We start from the raw sequence: 19,319 nt of genomic DNA on the forward strand, positions 1-19,319 counted from the left end.
TTACGATATCGTATTGCAGCGCTCTCAACCGCGCTTCGAGCGAAAGAACCGTGTGCGCGGACCGTGGCGAAGTGAGCGGCCGCGGCTCTAGGTATCGGCTTCACAGTGCGTCAGCACCTTTGACGGGGGCCCACGGAAAGCAAGCGCCGTATAGGCTCGACGCACGCTCGAGCGCGTTACAATACGATAGCGCACGAGCGCAGTCACGTGGTTTGGTTTCCTATTTCGCGGGCTTTCTTTACACGCCGAAAAAGATCACCGCGCCGCATGTACAGTCGCAGCCACTGCTAGTGGGAACACGGGAGCCCTGGCATCGCTCTGCGCACAGCCCCACACCCGCCGCCTCATGAATGTCTTGCGGCGCATGCGCAATCAAAGCGATTGGTGAAAATCCCGGCGAGTTGTCTACTATGGCGAGTCGTCTGCCAAGGCTTCATGAGGCGCAGCTGGTGGCCCTCCGCGGAGGGCTACCACGAGCTCCCGTGTTCCCGCTAACAGTGGCAGCGTCGGTACGTTGCCGCAAACAATTGAATCGGTGGTTTCTGAACCCCCTCTACAACGTAACGAAACGCACTTGGCCCTAAAGCAAATATTAAATATGTTGCATAGTTGATGTTAGTTAATTAAGTACTTAACAGGAATATAAATAATAATAATTTGAGGAGAAGCACATGACCGCAAACCATTTGTCGTCGGTTTCACCCAGCTGCGGTTAACCACGTTCCTTAAAAATCCTTTGTTCAATTTACCTGAAACATCCTGCAGGGTGTTTCAGGTAACCTGGAGTAGCCAGTCACGCGGAAATGTTGCGTGTATTCGCGGGCTTGTTTCGCGGCCGGAAAAACAGCTTTCTGTTGCATGTATTGAGCAACAGAAAACTGTATCGCGAGTTTTGCATGTTGCTCTACTGCTTGCTCTACATTTTTCATCCAATTACAACGTTTGAAAAATTAATTACTGTAATTAATAATTATACTAATTATGCAGTTCGTCGGTATGCAAAGCATAGTCTGAGTATCTCCAAGCGACGGCAAACAACATTAACTTAGTTATGTTCCAGCTACGTGGCATTTGCCTATCTTGAAATCTTGGTGCATGATACTTCAGTAAAACTTCTGTAGGGGCGAGTTGGTACATGTCAAGGAAAACAGTATAGCGCAAACCAGGGGTGGTCTGCACAAACATTTAATAAAGAAAATAATAATGAATTTAAGAACGCGTTCTAAAATGTTCCATAGACAACGCCTAGTCCGCGCAAGAACGCGTTCTTAAATTTGCTATAACTTTCGCTATTAAATGTTCGTGAAAGCCGCCCCAGGACGACCACAATATGAGAGGGACACACACAGAATCGCTACTAACAACTGCTTTTATTCTCCCGCCACAACGCACATATATACACCATGGCCACACACGCGCAAACGTAATCAAAATGAACACATAACTTACGCCAGGCAGTTAACGGATATATGAGCTTAAAAACTGACACTCTGCCGCGTAAAGAGATAAGGATGTGTCACTGACACAGTCATCTGTTTTTTTTTTCTCTATGTGATAAGCTTCTAGTACTAAGCGCGCTCGCTCGCTTTTGCTTCGGCCCAGAATCAAGGTCTCATCAAAGTGCGGTGCACAATCGCGGCAAGTATTCAAATGGGACACAACATGTGCCCCTCTGTCAGCACTGCCGTTTGCTTTTCTGGCGTGTTCCCTGAGCCGCTCGTTGATGCACCGCCCGGTCTGACCGATGTACGTCTCCCCACATGGTAATTGCCGGGCATAAACCACTCCGATTGCTTGGATTACGCTTGCGAATGTGCGGCCATGGTGTGTATACAAGTATGTGCGTTGTGGCGGGAGAATAAAAGCAGTTGTTAATAGAGCTTCTGTGTGTGTCCCTCTCATATTGTGGTCGTCCTGATTTGCGCTGCTGTATTTTATTGGTGCTCGATAGTTGGGACACGTTGTCTATATACCGGATGTTTTATTGGTGTTTGTTTTTTACAAAGTCCAAAATTTTTATATTGCCTGTGTCAGATAGCCAAATTCTAACCCTTGATATAAATTACGCGATGAGGCGGCCATTACTTCTACGAGAAATGAAAATGCTCAATTGAATAATTAGCATAAATACGCTAATTAGCTTTTAAATTAATTCTATTACAGCATATATTTAAATATACGAATTATAGCCGGTGAGTTTGCAAGCCGTGTCCATTTGGAACGCATTATCTGGACTGTACAAGTTTCGATATATTAATTTTCAAAGTGCCCGACCAAAACCCATTGGGGTTCCAGTTACTTTTTTTTTACGAAACCGCTGTTTTATGCATTGCAGCACATAAGTAACTGCAACACCAATGCATTTTGTCGGACACTTAGAATATGTCGTCTCGGTCACTTCTTGTGTTGAAGCCTGACATGGAAATTAGGATCTAAAGCCTAATTAATTTCTTGCGTTTAACGTTCTGGACTCACCAGCTTTCTTGATTTCGAACCGCATTAACATATATGCAGGTAGGATAAAGCTGCTTAGCTGCCTTCTTCTCACACTAGGACTATCATAACTATGACCGGATTCAGCGTATTTAGCGTTACGTTGAGTCTACCCTCTAAACTTTCTTATTTATGGAGTTTAGCTGCTTCTTGGCTCTCTTCTTTCCCCAACATGACCTGGTCGAACGCTTGCTTCTTCGTTCGTTATCCATAGGGATCTTATTTTATTCATGACTACTGCCTCATTTATTTCACATTGTATTTGTTCACTAGGATTAGTGGCAGCGATTACATCTGTTTTTTTGGCTAATTTCTTTAAGCACCATCTTGACCACCTGCTCGAGACACGCCACGGTCTCGCGCCGACCGAGCGCCGTCCAAGGGGCCGAGTTCCGCGGCTGAGCGCCACGCCGACGTGGCCCGCGTCGGGGCGGAAGGAGATAGGTCTTGTTTTATTTCCTTCAATAAATCAGGCGCGCGCAACTTATGCATGCCAAAGCCGGCCGTGGTCGGGGCATCCATCACGGGCGATTGCGGCGCCATGAACTTCCGCCCGGATCAGTGCGGATCCATTCCGTTTTGAGGCTGGGCCGCGTATCAATGCACGCGACATTTTTGCTCTGCTCCGATGCGATTGCTGCCGTTGCATTTTTTTTCTCGCTGTCTCTCTCTCTCTCTCCCCCCCCACATGATCCTGCCACCTCCCCGACCACGCGGGCGCGCGCCTCCGGGTCAGCCCTCTCCCCCAAGAGCGCGTCTCCTGGCGGCCTGAGACAAATTCGGCGCCTGCGGTATAATAATGACCGGGGCTGCGCGGGATCGAATATTAGTAGCGGCGCGCGGGGTGTTTAGCCGGAGGCCAGTCACGACGATGCGCATACATAACGGAACGGCGGTGGCCCCCCACAAGAGGCGCGCCACTGCCGACCACCGCGGGCTCCGGACAGCCCATCTCCCGCCGGAGGTGGCGGCAGCCCCCAACTTCTTCGTAACAGGTAGACGGCCATCTGTCATCGTCTTACACAGCCAAGTTGACAACCTTGATTACCATGTCACACGCTCCGATGGAAACGCATCCCCTTGAAAGTGGAAGCGGATCAAGCCTCCCGCGGCAGTCCGCGCGCTGCCCGCACTCTGCTTCTCGCTTTCTTTTTATCTTCCACAACCACACTCCGCCACGCGCACATGGCTCATCGCCTGCCGTTTTTGGGGCCGTGCGTCGCTACATCCGTCGCGGGACGTCGCCGCTAGAGCGAGGGAGGGGCGCTCTTGTTTTTTTGCGCCAGCGTTTCGCTGGCGTGTTTACTTTAGTTCCGAGTAGTCTCGAGGACATCGAGATGCCCGCTCTTGTCTCCCTTCAAATGCTCCAGCGAACGAGGATGAGTACGGCGCCGAGGGAAGACGTCCATCGACAACCAACGGGCGGCCGCGATGCGCGTAGACAAATGCGTGAACTGTGGTCCGTGTTTGTGCGCGTGAGTGAGCTGCCGACGCCGCTACGAGCGCTGACCGAAGCTGACAGTGTCCCTCACCGGATGTTGAAAGCACCGTAATCTTTGTGGCCGGGACACGATCTCACGTCTCTGGCACCGCAGTACTTTTCGTGCTTTCTATCGCTTATATGTTGTCACCACACTATAGGTCATGCTCCTGGCTAGAAACGGTGGAACAAGAAAACACAACGAAACAAGACTTTTCTCACCGGTCCTATTTCAGACTGTTGCGGCGAACGCCAGTAGTGTTTGGCGCCAAGAAACAATAGCAATGGATGTATGCAAAACATATATGATATATTCAGAAACTTCTTATTTTAATAATTGCGATGCTATAGAGAGTTTAACTAGTGTAGAGATCGCTATTTCAAAATCGTAGTAAAGAGAACGACTAAACTAGAAAACAAAATGAGCAAAAATAAATGATATAATCACAAGCTTTCATAATCTCTTAGAACCGAAGAAACACACGACATAAACGCATACATACTACAAACATACCACGAACTCGATATAAAGCTGCAAGTATATACAAATTATGCCTTACGCACAGTCAGCGCATAACCTGTGACAAGCCTGGATAGTCTCTACTCATGCTGAAATAGTTAAGTTAATTTTAGAACTGAATCTTCTGAACTCCCAACCGTGAACTCTGCTTTCAGCTTCTGCTCTCACTAGTCACTGAAATGGCCGTGGGCAGTGCGCGTTCTAAAGAACACTTGTTACAGCCAGCTATATGAACAAATTCCACCTAAGTTTTCGGAGTAAGGAATCCAGGGGTATTATTCTGTAACGATTCCTCTTTGTCTTTTTATTATTTTTTCCCTTCTTCACTGCCTGACACTAACGTACCTGCCACCCCTCCATGGCGAAAATTGTCAACTAGGCAGGACGGATAATAAGGAATGAAAAGAATGGGTAGAAAAGAATCCTCGCGAAATGCGGCCCCAGGATAAACTGGTACTTCCCTGAGATCTGATCGGGCATCGTAGAATAGAAAGGGGATGAGCGTACGTTGCGTTCAAAACTGTAAAGTGGACTCTCGGAACATTTTCATAGCCTCCAAGTCCTGTAAAATTCCGCTAGTACCAATGGGCGTCTGGAAGGGAAAGGCGTCTACCTTTTTATTCATATTTACATGATTAGCCTTGGTCTTTCCCATAATAATCCTCAAACTTATCCCGAGCCTTTGGTGGTTCAAATGCTCAATTATTCCTTGTAAGTCAACCGCAGCATTGTTTAACAGGACGTCATCCTAAAACAGCAGGTCCCTGACATATTCCCCATTCATCTTCACACTTCATCATTTCCAATATACCAGCTTGAGTACTCCTCCCGAGCATGCAATGAATAGTATTGGAGTTTATCTCCTAGCTTTACAGCCCTATTAATCGGTATTTTACCGGCTTTTCTTAAAGGTATTATAATAGCTGCGGAATTTTTGTAGATATTTGCTCAAATATCCCCATATGCTTCATCTACTCCTTAATTACGCAATGCCTCCATGACTGCGCGTATCTCGACTTTCGTAATCTATGAAGACGGAATATCAAGGTTAGTAATGAGGAGAATTAAGAAGCTTTTATTAATATTTTTGTGACAATCATATGAAGCTAATCGACAATGAAACCAAGGAACGCATGGGGGACATCAGCTGTTCTTCAACAGAAATTTACAATTAATTAAGAAATGGAAAACGAGTGGGAAAAGATAGCCAACTTGCCACCGGTGCGAGCCGAACCCACAACCTCTGCATGATGCGTGCGCTGCTCTGCCATTTGAGTTACGGTGGCGGCTGTGCCCCCGTCCACTTACTCAGGGTATTTGTGTATGTGTACTAAACCTCGTCTGCTGCAATCGTAGTTATCCCAGTGACAATAACGGCTACTGAACTTGTCTGCAATCGAGACGCCAGTCAGTCGAATCATGTCATTCAAGCAAGAAGTATACGCAGTGTCCCAAAGCCCGACCTTGAGGACGACGTTGCAAGAACCGCCATAAGGATACAACGTTCAGACGTCAGTTCTTCTAGAGCGCAGCTCTTAGGCGCCCATTCGTGCGGCGAGCGTCGGCGTCCTACATTATAACCGAGCGAAGGAGCACAGCGAAAGCTGAGAGAGAACGCGGAGCGCAGCGGAAGATGAAAATAGCGGCGAGAGCGAAGAGAGCGCGAGGGGCAAAGCGGAGGAAGAGGGTATGGCGAAAGCATGAGAAGAGCGTAGCGCCGCGGACAAGCCGTTTTGCGGTGACGATGGCTACGAGATGGCGCCAGAGTAGCGCGCGTCGTCTGTGTGGAAACAAAGCGCTGCAACGAGCGGAGGTTGTCTGCAGCGGCTGCTGTGAATCGCGCCCACCCGTCACCCCCGCGCCGCCTCTCGCAATCTCTCGATTAGCGAGGGCATTGCGCCACACATCGCTCCGTTTGCAACGTGTCGCACGAGAGACAGATTGCCCGCGCCAGCCAATATATCTCGAAATGAAAACACCTATACAGCTCCGCTCAAATTTCGGATTAGGGAGTATCGTAATCGTCGGTGAATTTTTTCTCTTTCTCCTCGTCGTCAATTCTCTACGTTCTCCAGTCTCCGCAACTCATTTACTTTCTGCTCTGTCTAGTAGTTTTGTTGCGGTTGTTTTAGTTTTGCTTTAATTCTTGAATGTTTTGACTTCCTAGTTTCTCTTGTCGCTTTCCCGACTTTATACTTCGTTCGTTTATTTGTCACTGAGACTTCGCGAAATGAAGCGAGAATGCAACCTTCCGCAACTTGTCGCAACCTTCCAATGGACCTAGAAGAATGTAACCTAGTTTACAGAGATTCAGGACTTTAAAAACCTGAGAATTCCTATGGCACAGAGGAAACAGACTCTTGAGACCAACAAAGTTAGTAAATACCTTAAGGAGCATATACGCTGCGCAGATTTATATACCGATATGCAAAGGCGACGTACATTTTACAGTCTCAGTGCGCACGCGACAGAAGAAGAGCAAACGTCCCTGTTACACTGAAAGGAACCACCTTGGGGTATTTATATCCACTGGTTTGTCTCTTCGAGCAGGCTTCCCGCCTTGTGAATAAGGGTGGTCATCTAATTGACGAGACTGTATATCGAGCTATCCCCAAAACATATAAAAATCATCGTGCCTCGTCAAGGTCTTGCTCCAGCGCCTTGTATCGCTTTGTGTGAGGTACAGGGCACTCCAGCCACCGTGCTGGCATGCCGCAGGCTCAGCCGCCTTTGTTGTTTATCTCTAGTTATATCCAGGAGTCAGGGAAAAGCTCATAAGTACACCCTTTGTGCTCGCACCGAATAAAAACAGTCTTCCAATCGTAATTTTGTAGTGTTTATCTCTGATATTTAATTTACTTCAGAGTTTAATTTTGATTTTATAGGAACAATGCACTTTGAAATGCAAGAAAACTCTTCTTTAAAAAGCGTGACAGCAGCGCAGAAACCAGAGTGCGAATTTTGTTTGGCTTAAGTACATTTTGTCCCAAATAGCAGATATTTGCCAAGACAAGCAAGAAATCCACACCCTCCAATGTCGTAAAGGCCCTTGTGGCGCACTTAGTAGAATCTTTGCATCTCGTGGTTTCGGCGGCTGAAGGGAAGGCATGTCTGCACCTATATAAAGCGTCATCGACGCCCAGCCCACCGCAAAGTCCTGCGTGCCTTCGCACGCCTCTGGCGAGAAGACAATGGCTTGGCCGGAACAAATTTCCTCCTTTCTGCAATAAGATGCAAAGAGAGTGCAAGCAGAGTGTTCTTTGTCGCCGATAGCTTTTCAGCTGCTCGGGCTTCCGCCGCGCACGGCAACGAGCCGCCGCTCTTGTCGCCGTCTAGTGCTTCTTCGCGGCCGGCGTCCATTAATTGCGGCCCGGAGCGGCGAGGAACAGGAAGTGCCGAGCCCCGTCAGCCGCCGGAAGGCCGCCGACGCGGCGCAACTCACGCCAGGAACGCCGGGCCCGCCGCCGCAATCACGCGAATGGAAGCCCAACGGCTTCTCCCAAGAAGCAGGCAGAGGCCCTTCCGCCGAGTTGCGCCGGGCGCTGTTGCTCTTGGGGGCGGGGACATTTCCAATTCAAAGCGAACCGTAGAAACGCCCGAGCACGCGCGCGCTTCCAAGCTCGGCTGCTGTCTGCGCTGCGCGCGGGCCCCTGGAATGCCAGCGATCAGACCCGGCTTGGCATTCCGAACCTGATGTGGCATTGCTCACTCGGCCGGCAGTCGTTCGCCGGCGGCGCCGAAAGCCGCCGGAGCGTTGGCGACGTGCGCGCAGAGGAAAGCAGCGGCGGCTCTTTCGCCTGTCTTCTCTCGCTTCTGCACCGGGGGCGGCCCTTGCAACAACCTCGGCCACAGGGAACTTGAACCAAATCGATTTCAAGGAGTTTTCCTCGTCAACCCGCTTCCAAATCGCGATGGATGCGACGGTCGCGTGTGAGGGGCCACCTCCCGAATCATTTAGAGGCCGTCTATTCGGTCCTCACAATCTGGCAAGCAGGGTCCATGTCAACAGCGTTCTTCCGTTTACGGTCACTGCTTTCTTTTTTTCTTGTTGTCATTCGCCATTCAGCTTTTATAGGATCATTGCTGCCTATGCTTTTTCCACTAGGCCTCATTATTCAACTAATCATGAGTTAGAAAAAAAGAGACACGTCAGTGAAAAAGTGACTAATATTGTAGCGTAAAGTCAGGTTTAGGCATCGAATTATTCTTCGTTCATTATGTTTATTGAAGTAGGAAGTAATCATGTAGCCACCGTAGTCTCGAAAAATGTGTTGACATTGTTATCAGCTATGTCAGGGTTGTGATTCAAGCGGTGCCGGCTCTGCTTTTATAGATTGCATTGGATTTGAATTTTGAGATCAAATTTATGATTTCATAAACATACTCAGGCCATATTACCCAGAGATACAAAAATTACGCAAATAGGACCATATGTTGCACCTTTTGTGAATTGCAAAGTGTTTAGTTTATTTTGACGTGCGCCTGAGGGTGGTAAGGGCGGGGGAGCGGTGAGGAAGGCTTGAATCCGTATATTCTTGCTTTATTAAAAACAAATCTCGAAAAGATCCAAAGCACACTCCTAAACATATTGCGAAGATTGTTTACAGCAGAAAACACTGACATGGGCCGAAGAGAAGACACATGACACACCACTCCAGCAATGTGTGTCTTATCCCCTTTTGTCCATGTCAATGTACTCTGGTGGAAGCCTCTCTTGCAATGTTCACCCAACGAGCTAGGGCAAACACTATTCTTGATAGAAACCACCCATAGTGGGTCGGCGGCTGCAGCATTCGGTTGCTGAGCACGAGGTCGTCGTTTCTATTCCTAGACGTGGTGGCCCCATTTCGACCGCGGCGGGAAACAAAATTGCCATTCCAGAGATATTCCGCAGTACGTTAAAGAAAACCAAAAGCTCCAATTGAATTCGTATTTCCCCGCCAACGGTGCCCCCAGAGGCCATTACACGACAGGGCTGCGAATGGACGTTATAAATGACAACTCATTCAATTAGTGATGTGTTAACTTGGCGCGCTATAACGTGGCTAACTTGAATCACTCAGTCATCTTCCCCCCGTGTAATGTCCGCCAGCACACTCAGACATTGCTCATCTGACCGTAGACTATAAGTGAACAAGATAGGAATTTTTCTGCGCCCCAGCATGATGCAGGGGAAATGCTGTGAAAGAAGCTTGTTTTTCGACCCCTCAAAACAAGCAGTTTCCCGCTCTGCACAAGTATTTTGTATACTCTCGTCGGAACTATTATGTTTTTGTCTGTAATATTTACTGCAAATGTCCTCGATGCTGTGCACTTCCTTGTACTTCTCGATAGCACTCGCAAAATTAGAATCTCCAGGCCACTGAACAATGCGGGATACTCAGTAAAGAGTGTTTTATCTGTAAGGCAGTGGTGTTACAAGGTGGAGCTATTACGTCAGAGAAAGCACGCACGGAGAAAGTGAGCCAGATGCCGGGAATAACTCTGTCAGTTCCACAAAGCCAATGCACTAAATTAACAATCATATTTAAGTGGGATCTTTTATTTATGTCTATAAATGTCTTTAAACAACAGCAGTCAAACTATTCTCCGCTCAACTTACCAACTGGTTGTTCCGAGACCAAATATCAGGCAGCCTTGTTCGTAAATAGAGTTAAGGAGTCGTCGATTAAACAGGGTTAACAGAACAAACTTTTGAACTTAGAATTTTCAGTATTATGCAGTATTTTGGAGAATTTTTTGTGAATAAAATATGCGGATCCCACGCACTGTGGGAATCGATGTAAGGAAAGCTTTCTGGGCTGTTTGCTTTGATTGATGATAATTAGCGGTGACGTTGATGACGAATGTTTAATTTCTTCAGCGTTTAGTGTGATACGAGAGTGGTGAGTTAATGCTAAACGTTTGCTTGTGCACGCCATTTCTGTTTGTCTGCACAACTTGTGTTTGTTTGCGTAGTAAACAGACCATACAGCGAGACGTGTTTCCTTGAGGCGTTGCTGTGTGCCATTGTTCATAACCTCCGAGAGTTAGCATTGTCATTGCCTCCCACGGTACACAGCATCGTGGCAGAGGTGTTCAACTTAACTAAGATATGGGGCTGTTCATGCCAAAAGCGCAATCGGATTATGAGATACGCCATAGTGGCGGACTGCGGATCAATTTTGAGCCTCGGGGGTTGTTTACGTGCGCCAAAATGTTAGTACACGAGCGTTTTTTTTTATATTTCGTCCCCGTCGAAATGCGGCTGCCATGGTCGGTGTCGAACCCGCAACCTCGAGCAATGTCATAGCCATAAAGCTACCGCAGCGGGCACAGAGTCGCTGAGTTCACGTGCGACCACTTACATAGTGTCGCCTAAACGCTACGGTGCTTCAGTGCGCCTTTGCGTCTGCGCAGCTTGCGTCACTCATACGCTTGACAAATATGCATGGTATTTATTTTTCAGAAATAGCAGAAACGCACCGTACACTACCCCAATTTCCCTCAGCCCCATGTATGGGAACTGCGAGCGATGAGTGGCAAGGCTGTCATTCGCTCGTTTCGTGGCTGCGTCGATTCTACCTATTCTCTGCCTCCATTCACTGCAAGTAAGCGCAGCAGTTTCTACAACGCTTTTCAAAAGCAGGGGAGTCACGGATAATTACAGCTGTCGAAAGGGTATTGTGGCGATGCCCAGGGAACTCCAGAGGGCATTGTGCACATGCAACGCGATGGAAAGGTCCAAACGAGTTTCTCGCATCGCTTTTCCTCTCTGTCACACTCCTGCCATGTATATGCACGCTCTGAACAACCTCCCGACGTGTCGTGCAAGATATCAGCAGCAGTAGCAGCCGCAGCAGCAGAAGGGGAAAAGTCGAAGGAAGAGGCAAAGAAAGATTCGCTTTAATATGATCAGGCGATAAGCCGTATGGTCGCTGCTCAAGTGTGTGCCGGGTGCCGCCTCAAGCAGAAACGCATTAGACACAAAGTCAGACAAACAGCGAAACAGATTAATCGTTGAGCAGGACTAACTCGGACTTGTTCCTGAAAAACGTACCTTCCCGACTTTTCATGCTAATATTTAGTGCATCCTAACCACTCGCAGAGCGATATAGAGCCTGAGGAATGTGGGTTTAAGGCCTAATATGACAGTCCTCAAAAAGAAATATATTTTTTGCTGCAGGTAAAAAAACAAGTTGTTCAAAGACAAGCTGCTTTAGTAGTAATTGTATTATTACCGTAGACAAAGCTAGTACACAGTACGTTGAAGTTTTTATACAAATTGACTTCAGTACCGCACAAGAGAGGCGCGATTTAGTCAAATACAAAAAAGGTCTAGTAAAACGCTGCAGAAAGCCCATAGTGAATAAAATCAAGTATATGAACTCAAATAAAAGTTTAAGAACTGTAACTGCAACGGCACAAGCAATCAAAATAGGCAAAATGCAAGATATGTGAATAGCCACCAAACGCATGAAATAATAAATTTCACATTTTATTAAAAATTGCATGCACATAGCGCAGAAACCAACTCAACAAATAGCCTGTGATGAGTGTCTGTCACGATAACGCAGAGTTCAAATGCGAAATGACGCATCAAATTCAAATGCGTAGTTAAAGTGTTGCTACAGCTGCCACAAAGCGAGGGCACTCCCATAGTTGATACTCTGTGTGCTAAATATCCAAGTTATGGTGGGGCTTACCCAGTTCTGTACTATCCGGCGTCCGATGCAATCTAAACTGCTGGTTAAAGAATCACACTGCTCGAGAAAACGTCAGATGTGGATAGAGTCTCAGCAGTGGCAGGCGGCATTGAACGTAACAACTGGGTTGCCACAAATTGCATGGATGCGGTCGGCAAGAAAAAAAAACAGTGAGTGTTAATGATTTTTGCCTTTATACTGTGAAATACATTGCAAAAAAAACTATGTAAAGAAAAACCACACGATCAGTTACAGAACTGTTCTCTTTATTTTTTTTTTCGATAGAGCTTGTAGAAAAACAAAAAAATCATTCTTGGTGGTCCAGCAGACGCTGAGCAGCAGAAACTCGCTCTGAATACATCGCATGTATGAGCAGCCTTCGGCAGACAAGGGGAGCCCACGAAAAAGCTAAATTCGTAGACGCCCCCCCCTCCCCCCTTGGCACCGCGGCGCAATAAACTAGACAAGGGACCGAAAGCAAATAGATAGTATAACTAAAAATCAAAGAGGAGGGGGTATGATAGTGGCAGCCAGCGGCGTTGTCTCGTAGGTACTTCGCGAAACAAGAGTACGTTCACTTTCCGTTGCTGTTGCAATTATCAGGGGGTGAGTCTTTAAAACCGAACACACTGCTACAGCACCTCGCGTACTTTGTTTGCCCAGAAGGAACCGTGGCTCGCATTTGCGGGTCGCTCCCTCGCTGCCCATCTCGCCAGCCAGCGCTCATTTGGATGGTAATCATAGGAGCCGGTCTCGGCCTTTGAGCGAAAACGTTGCTTCCCATGGGGAAGGGGGTACGCAGTGAATGTGCAGGCGGCGCTAAGGCGCCTCTACCTTGGAGAAAGGGACGGTGTGGGAAGAAAAAAATAACACCGGAGAGCAAAAGCAAACAGTGAAGCAAAATCAGTCAGGCCTCCTCTTAGCGTGCGGAAATAGAGGGCGGTACAGTGCAAGCAAAAGACGGAGAAAAGGTTTTGCATAACAAGGAAAACTTTCTTTTTTCTTTCAACTCCAAACGAATTCATCTTTATTTCGTCCGTTCGGCCGAGAACAAGAAATAAGCCTCGCTCTCGTGCTCTTTTGTCGCCTCGGTACAGCGGCGCCGAGTGACAAACGGCGAGGCCAACGTACGAAGTAGCGGAACAGGATTTGCGTTTCGCGATTACTAATTACGCGTCGCGAATTGGTAAAAAGTGAGCACGTTTGCTTTCAGCTTTCGATGTCCTGCTCTTTTTCTTAATTTCTTTTTTTAATTTTCAGTCAAGAAGCATGGAAAGCGCGAAGGGCGTCGATTCCTCTCCATGCCCGCTTTTGCGACTCAAGCAACTATGCCAGTGTTCTAAGTGTTTTTCGTTTGTTTTCTTAGTCACAGTTTCTTTTTCTCTTTTGTTAAGACCAGGAAGAACGAGATCGCTACGTCTTCGGTAGCCCTAATATTAGGGTAAAATTTTTTCAACATTAACGTTTAATTTAACGCAAGACAAATACACAAAATGCCTAAAATAGCGCTAATTTCGTAGCAGTGAGCCGCATGTCATATGTATAGTAAAATTTCAACGAGTTAGTAACACTTGTTAGTACTGGAATTCTTTGTGTGCTTGGTAACAAGAAAAGCTTCTCCTCGAATGTTCTCCGATATGCATATTTTTCTCGTTTTTGCTTTCAGTGATGATAATTAAAGTGATGGAAAAGCACAAGAATACAATTTCTAGAGTAACTTTTTAAGTACTATTTCTCCCTGCACTTGTTGCACATTTAGGCAGAACAGTCTGAACGCACTCCCCCCCCCCCCCCCCCCCATTTGGCCTATTTCCCTATTCTTCCTTTCTAACATAATAAATTGCAACATCATCAACATTGTTGTTGTTGTTGTTGTTGTTGTTGTTGTTGTTGCTGCTGCTGCTGCTGTTGTTGTTGTTGTTGTTGTTGTTGAAACTAAGCCCGATGCTCTAATCCTTAGGCAACAATCTTTTTACTTTGATTCTTACATGGTGTTATTGCATCATGTATAATACTATATGCGAGAAAAGTGCAGGCACCAGACAAGACATCATATGTGGATGGCCTAGACAGGAACTAAACCCCAATGTGCGCACCATGCACCACAGAAACGCTAAAAGATTTGCACTGAATGTAGCGGCAACGACAGGCAATTATTTAAAATGTAGTGCAAGTCTGGTTGAATCTCTGTTAGGTTATATAGGTCCTTCAAGTGAGCAATCATTTGAGCTTACTGAAGTTTTGACCAAACAATGAACTGAGCGTTTATATCCAACATGCATGTCTTCCGCAGTCTATGCAGACCGATTAGGAAAAACATGTAAGATGGCACGTATTTTTAATGGTGTGCAGTCAAGTATCGGATGGTATACTTATCCAAAATAATGCCTTTCTCGAGAGTCCTTTGAAGCACATACCAAAACATTATTGCACTTACGCTCTTCTTTCCGTCTTTACTTCCCCTTTCCCTTCCCCTAGTGCAGGGTAGCAAACCGGAGGTTTTAAGTCTGGTTAACCTCCCTGCCTTTCTCTCATTTGCATCTCTCTCTCTCTACAACTTATGAAGCAATGCTATATAGATTCAGGTACATCACAAAGGCGGCAATTCACAGTAGATACATAAATGTCTTTTCTACGCAGCCACGTTTTCACAGGCAACGTATCCGCTGTTGGACTTGAAGAAAAATATTTTTGTATATGTGGATAAAGGTGTCTTTCTGACAAGCTGAACTACTTCATGCCTTGGTAGCTGTCGCTGTGTTGCACGCTCATTTTCAAAACGGCTCTCGGATTGACAATCAGCCCTATCCAATGCCTCCCTGGGAAGTCACCAGCATCACAACTAATAAGTCAGCGAAGTTACGGGGCAGCGATACAACGGGTAATATTGACGAACGCAATATCACCGATGCATCAAGCGCTAACACCTGTAAAGTCTATACGGATGCTACTATCCTACCAGACAGTGGGAGGACATCATCCCTTAGTGCTACGCATAATTTCATCAGCGATCACCACGCATCGTTATCTTTCTACGGAAGCCAGCGCTCTGTAATGAAACTTCAAACCATCCACGACGCTGTGCAAGATGCCACATCTAAGCTGCCCACATTCAAACTACTAGATATATTCACTGATTCTTTAGCGGCTTTTGAAAACCTCAAGAAGGTTTACAGGGCGTTGGAAATCTGCGAGGTGATACACACTATGAATAGCAAAACAGCTGCTTGTGTCAAGGTGCACTGGATTGCTGCTGGTACAACGTTGCCCTCCTAATCGAGATCTTGCGTCTATTCCCCTCGCACATCAACCCCTTAACTCAGTCCGAGCCCGTGAAAATGTTCTCCAGCAGATCACACGCGCTCTTATTCCACCGTGTGTCTGTTCCCTCTCCCTTCACCTTACTAGGGCGGAGGAAGCTGTGCTTAGGAGGCTTCGGGCTGGGGTTTCCCTTACACCGGCTGTCATCTCAACGTGGAAATGACCGGCCGCATTTACCACTGGGTGCTGCGTGTCCATACTGCTCAGTCCCAGTGATGGAGGCAGATGCGTGCCACCAGATGTGGACACGTCCAGACTTACCACCGGAACGGTCGCGTCTCCTACTGTGATCCGGCCTCTGCTACAGTGTCACAACTGACTATGACCGCTGGATACATGATAACCCATTCCACAAAACACCGCTTCAATTCCTACACAACACAGGCCTCATAGCACACACATAATACACATATACACATCAATAATTATGCCTTAAGGGCAAATCTTTATGGCAATAAAAGAAAAGTAGAACGGTAAAGAGGAGGTGGGAAAATCACTTATATTAAATCTTTATACAGTGTTTTCATATCACTGTGTAGTGATATTCAGTAGAAAACCAGACCAAGAGGGAGTGCACAGCGAAATACGTGTACTTCCTACATAAAACCCCACAAACAAATTAAGGACGCTCAGAAAATTGGGATGATACATAAGGTTGGGCTAAATCAGTGACCAAATTAACCTGTACGAATGATCGCAATATTTGTTCTGAAACATCACACACACAAAGCAAAGAAACGACAAATTATCTATCTCGTCTGTTAGGCTCGTAAGTTGTTCCTATAGCTACAATAATATCTTACGTACTGCAGATTCTTCGTTGTGCTAGGAATTAAATTCAACGTTTTCCCAAAAATACTCGCAACTCGTGTTTTTTTTTTGGTCTTCGTTGGGCCACAGTCGCACGCATACTTATTTCGTGCCAAAGCCGACTAGCTCTTTCTGATGGTCGTCGCATGTTGATTATGATGATGATTTTCATATTGCGGCACATACTCTCACCGGCAGGTTGGCCAAGAAGTGGCCCAGTACACTGAAAATAAACAATAAGAAATGAAGAAATACAAGCCGGGGAGGTCGGGGTTGTCACATTGCTATATAGCACGAGTGCGCGAGAGCACATGCGCGTGCACCAGTTTCATTTACGCCAAAGACGCAGAAATGAAATGGGCAAGTTTACACAGCATTTGGTTAACCACTTCAGGAAAGCTCCGCTCCACATAGATACCAAGATGTGCTTTGGATCTGCATATTTACAACAAATAATTATGCTCTGGCTCTCAATCAAGCCTATGTAAATATTCGCAATTTTGTGCCGTGTTCTTCGTATACGGTGAGGGTTTTCTTTTTTTTCTCTAAGAAATCGCAAAAGGGTTTTTACTATATCGATTTTTCTTTCTCTATACTTTTTTGGTTGTTCAGTGTTTTCATTTCTTAGCAACAAATTTGGGTACCGGGGTTTCTGGGGTTACCCGCCGTGGGTGTTATTGTGGATATATGGTGTAGGGCTGCTAAGCACGGGCTCGCGGGATTGAATCCCGGCCACAGCGGCCACTTTTCAATGAGAGCGAAATGCGAAAACACCCGTGTACTTAGATTTAGGTGTATGTCAAAGAACCCCAGGCTGTCCAAATTTACGGAGTCCTCCACTACGGTGTGCCTCATAAGCAGATCGTGGTTTTGACACGTAAAACCCCGTAATTTAATTTTCAGTTTCCGGGGTAGCCGAAATTATCCTTTAACTGCAGTTAATAAACAAAAAATAAAGAACAAAACAACATAGCTGGCGGAATATAATGGACACAAAATGTCAACAGCAACACAATGCCTTAGAAGAAACGATAATTGTTTATAACTAATACAATAAAATCAAACTGCTGCCGTATAATCAGTACGAATGAGAGTTAACTACAGAGAAGACAACAGGTCGCCAAGGCAAATACCACCAATATTAGCAAAAAAGGCTAGTAAACTCAAAGTATCTTTCTTTATTAATAGAGTGCATCAATTATATGTGCTCACTCAATCTGTAGTGAAATGTGCTGTATTTCGCCGCGAGGGCAGGACCACGTTCTCGGTGCACTCTTCTCGGCCACAAGTGTTTTTCGTAGGCTTGTGCATACGTATTACAGCGATAGCTGTTATACGTTCATTACCCCAGTAGAACAAAAAAATTAATTATTGGGGTTTTACATGCCAGAACCACAATATATCATAATGAGGCACGCGGAAGTTGGGAAGTCCGTAGTAACACCTAGGGGCGTATAACGTAAAACTATTCTATTTTGATTTAGGTCCAATCTCGTGACGTCAAGTTTGCGTAACTGCCGACGCATGCATCGGGCGGTGACCCGCAGCATTATTTGAACAGCCCAATCAAACGCCCTCCTCGTCAACAGGATGAAATTTGGTTTGCTCTGAAAGTAAATCACGTTACCTGCCTTTGACAGGTGTTTCTTATCTACTTGGCTGATAAGAGGCGAAAGGAGCGCAGTAGTGGAGGGGTTTGGGTGGGTTCGAGCTAGCGCAGTGAAAGCGGATAACTAGATAAGGAGGGAGAAGCCGTCACCGGCGATTGGTCCGCTTCCCCTTGCTTAGGTGGTGTTGAATGGCAGCGGCGTGCAACGGGAGGTTAAAAATGTGGGTAAAACGAATCTTCAGTGAGGATGAGCTGGCACACCAACGTCGTATACAGTTTACGTGCGAAAGGACTCGACAACGTTGTACTGGCGCACAAAAAATTTTATTGTACACAGAGAAATCCATTCTTGCCCGCAGCTCGGAACAGCCACCGCCAGAACTATCGGCGGGTAGCCATATTCTACTTCCTTCAGATCATGGTAGTTGTCACTTATTCTGAAAAAAAAAATCACTTTGGTTCGGCATACTAATGCGTCTTGAGTGCGTAAACGTCTTTGACGTGGTGAGTTTTCGTGGTTCCGTGACGTCGAGTGAGAGACAGGTGAAGTGGGCGCAGTCGGAACATTTTATGACCGATAGCGGAGGGCTAATGCCGGGAAAGGTGAATAATATGAAGTATTGCTGTTTTATTATTCGGCCCAATCATGCATAATCAGTGTGTACCCAATGATTATTTTTGACCAATCGTGGAGGGCAAGTTCATAAATGTAATATAAGCAGATTGGTATTCATAGTTATAAGTTACACGGCTCCTGGGCTTATTCAACGTGCACCTAAATCTAAGTACACAAGCGTTCTTGCATTTCGCCCCTATTGAAAGGTGGCTATCGTGGCGCGGAATGGAACCGTCGACCTCGAGCTTGGCAGCGCAACACCATAGCCACTTAGCTATGGCCACTTTAAGCTAAGTCACCACGGTAGTCGATAGTAGAAGACACCTAGAGTTGAAGTAAAAGCGACACTAAAGAGAAACACTAAGATTTACAGTGGCAAAGTAATTTTTGCCTTTTTTTACAACTATTCTTTCCTATTTGGCCCCATTGTTCCTCAATAAACCTTCTTAAGTTTGTCAAGTTCCCTGTTTGGGTCCTTTAGGATGCAGTATAGTTCATCTTTACTGATAAAAAAGGTTTACTAGTGCTGAGAAGACGCCGTTCGAATCCATGACATCATAGGTAGGTGGTGCGGGAATTAGACAGGGAGATCGGAAAGAGGATTCAGTTGCAACCCATTCTCGGGAAGACGCCAACCTTGAGATATTAATTTCTCAACTTTGCGAAGAACTACGTTGGCGGCCGAGTTACTTTTGTGCTTCAATGGATAAAATGGCGTCTAGTCGGAAAATTAAGTGCAACGAGAATGCATTTTTACTGCAAGTTTAATGGTGCATATCTTGAAA

The sequence above is a fragment of the Dermacentor variabilis genome, chromosome 1, assembly GCF_050947875.1.
Source record: "Dermacentor variabilis isolate Ectoservices chromosome 1, ASM5094787v1, whole genome shotgun sequence".
In the NCBI taxonomy this organism is placed as follows: domain Eukaryota; kingdom Metazoa; phylum Arthropoda; class Arachnida; order Ixodida; family Ixodidae; genus Dermacentor; species Dermacentor variabilis.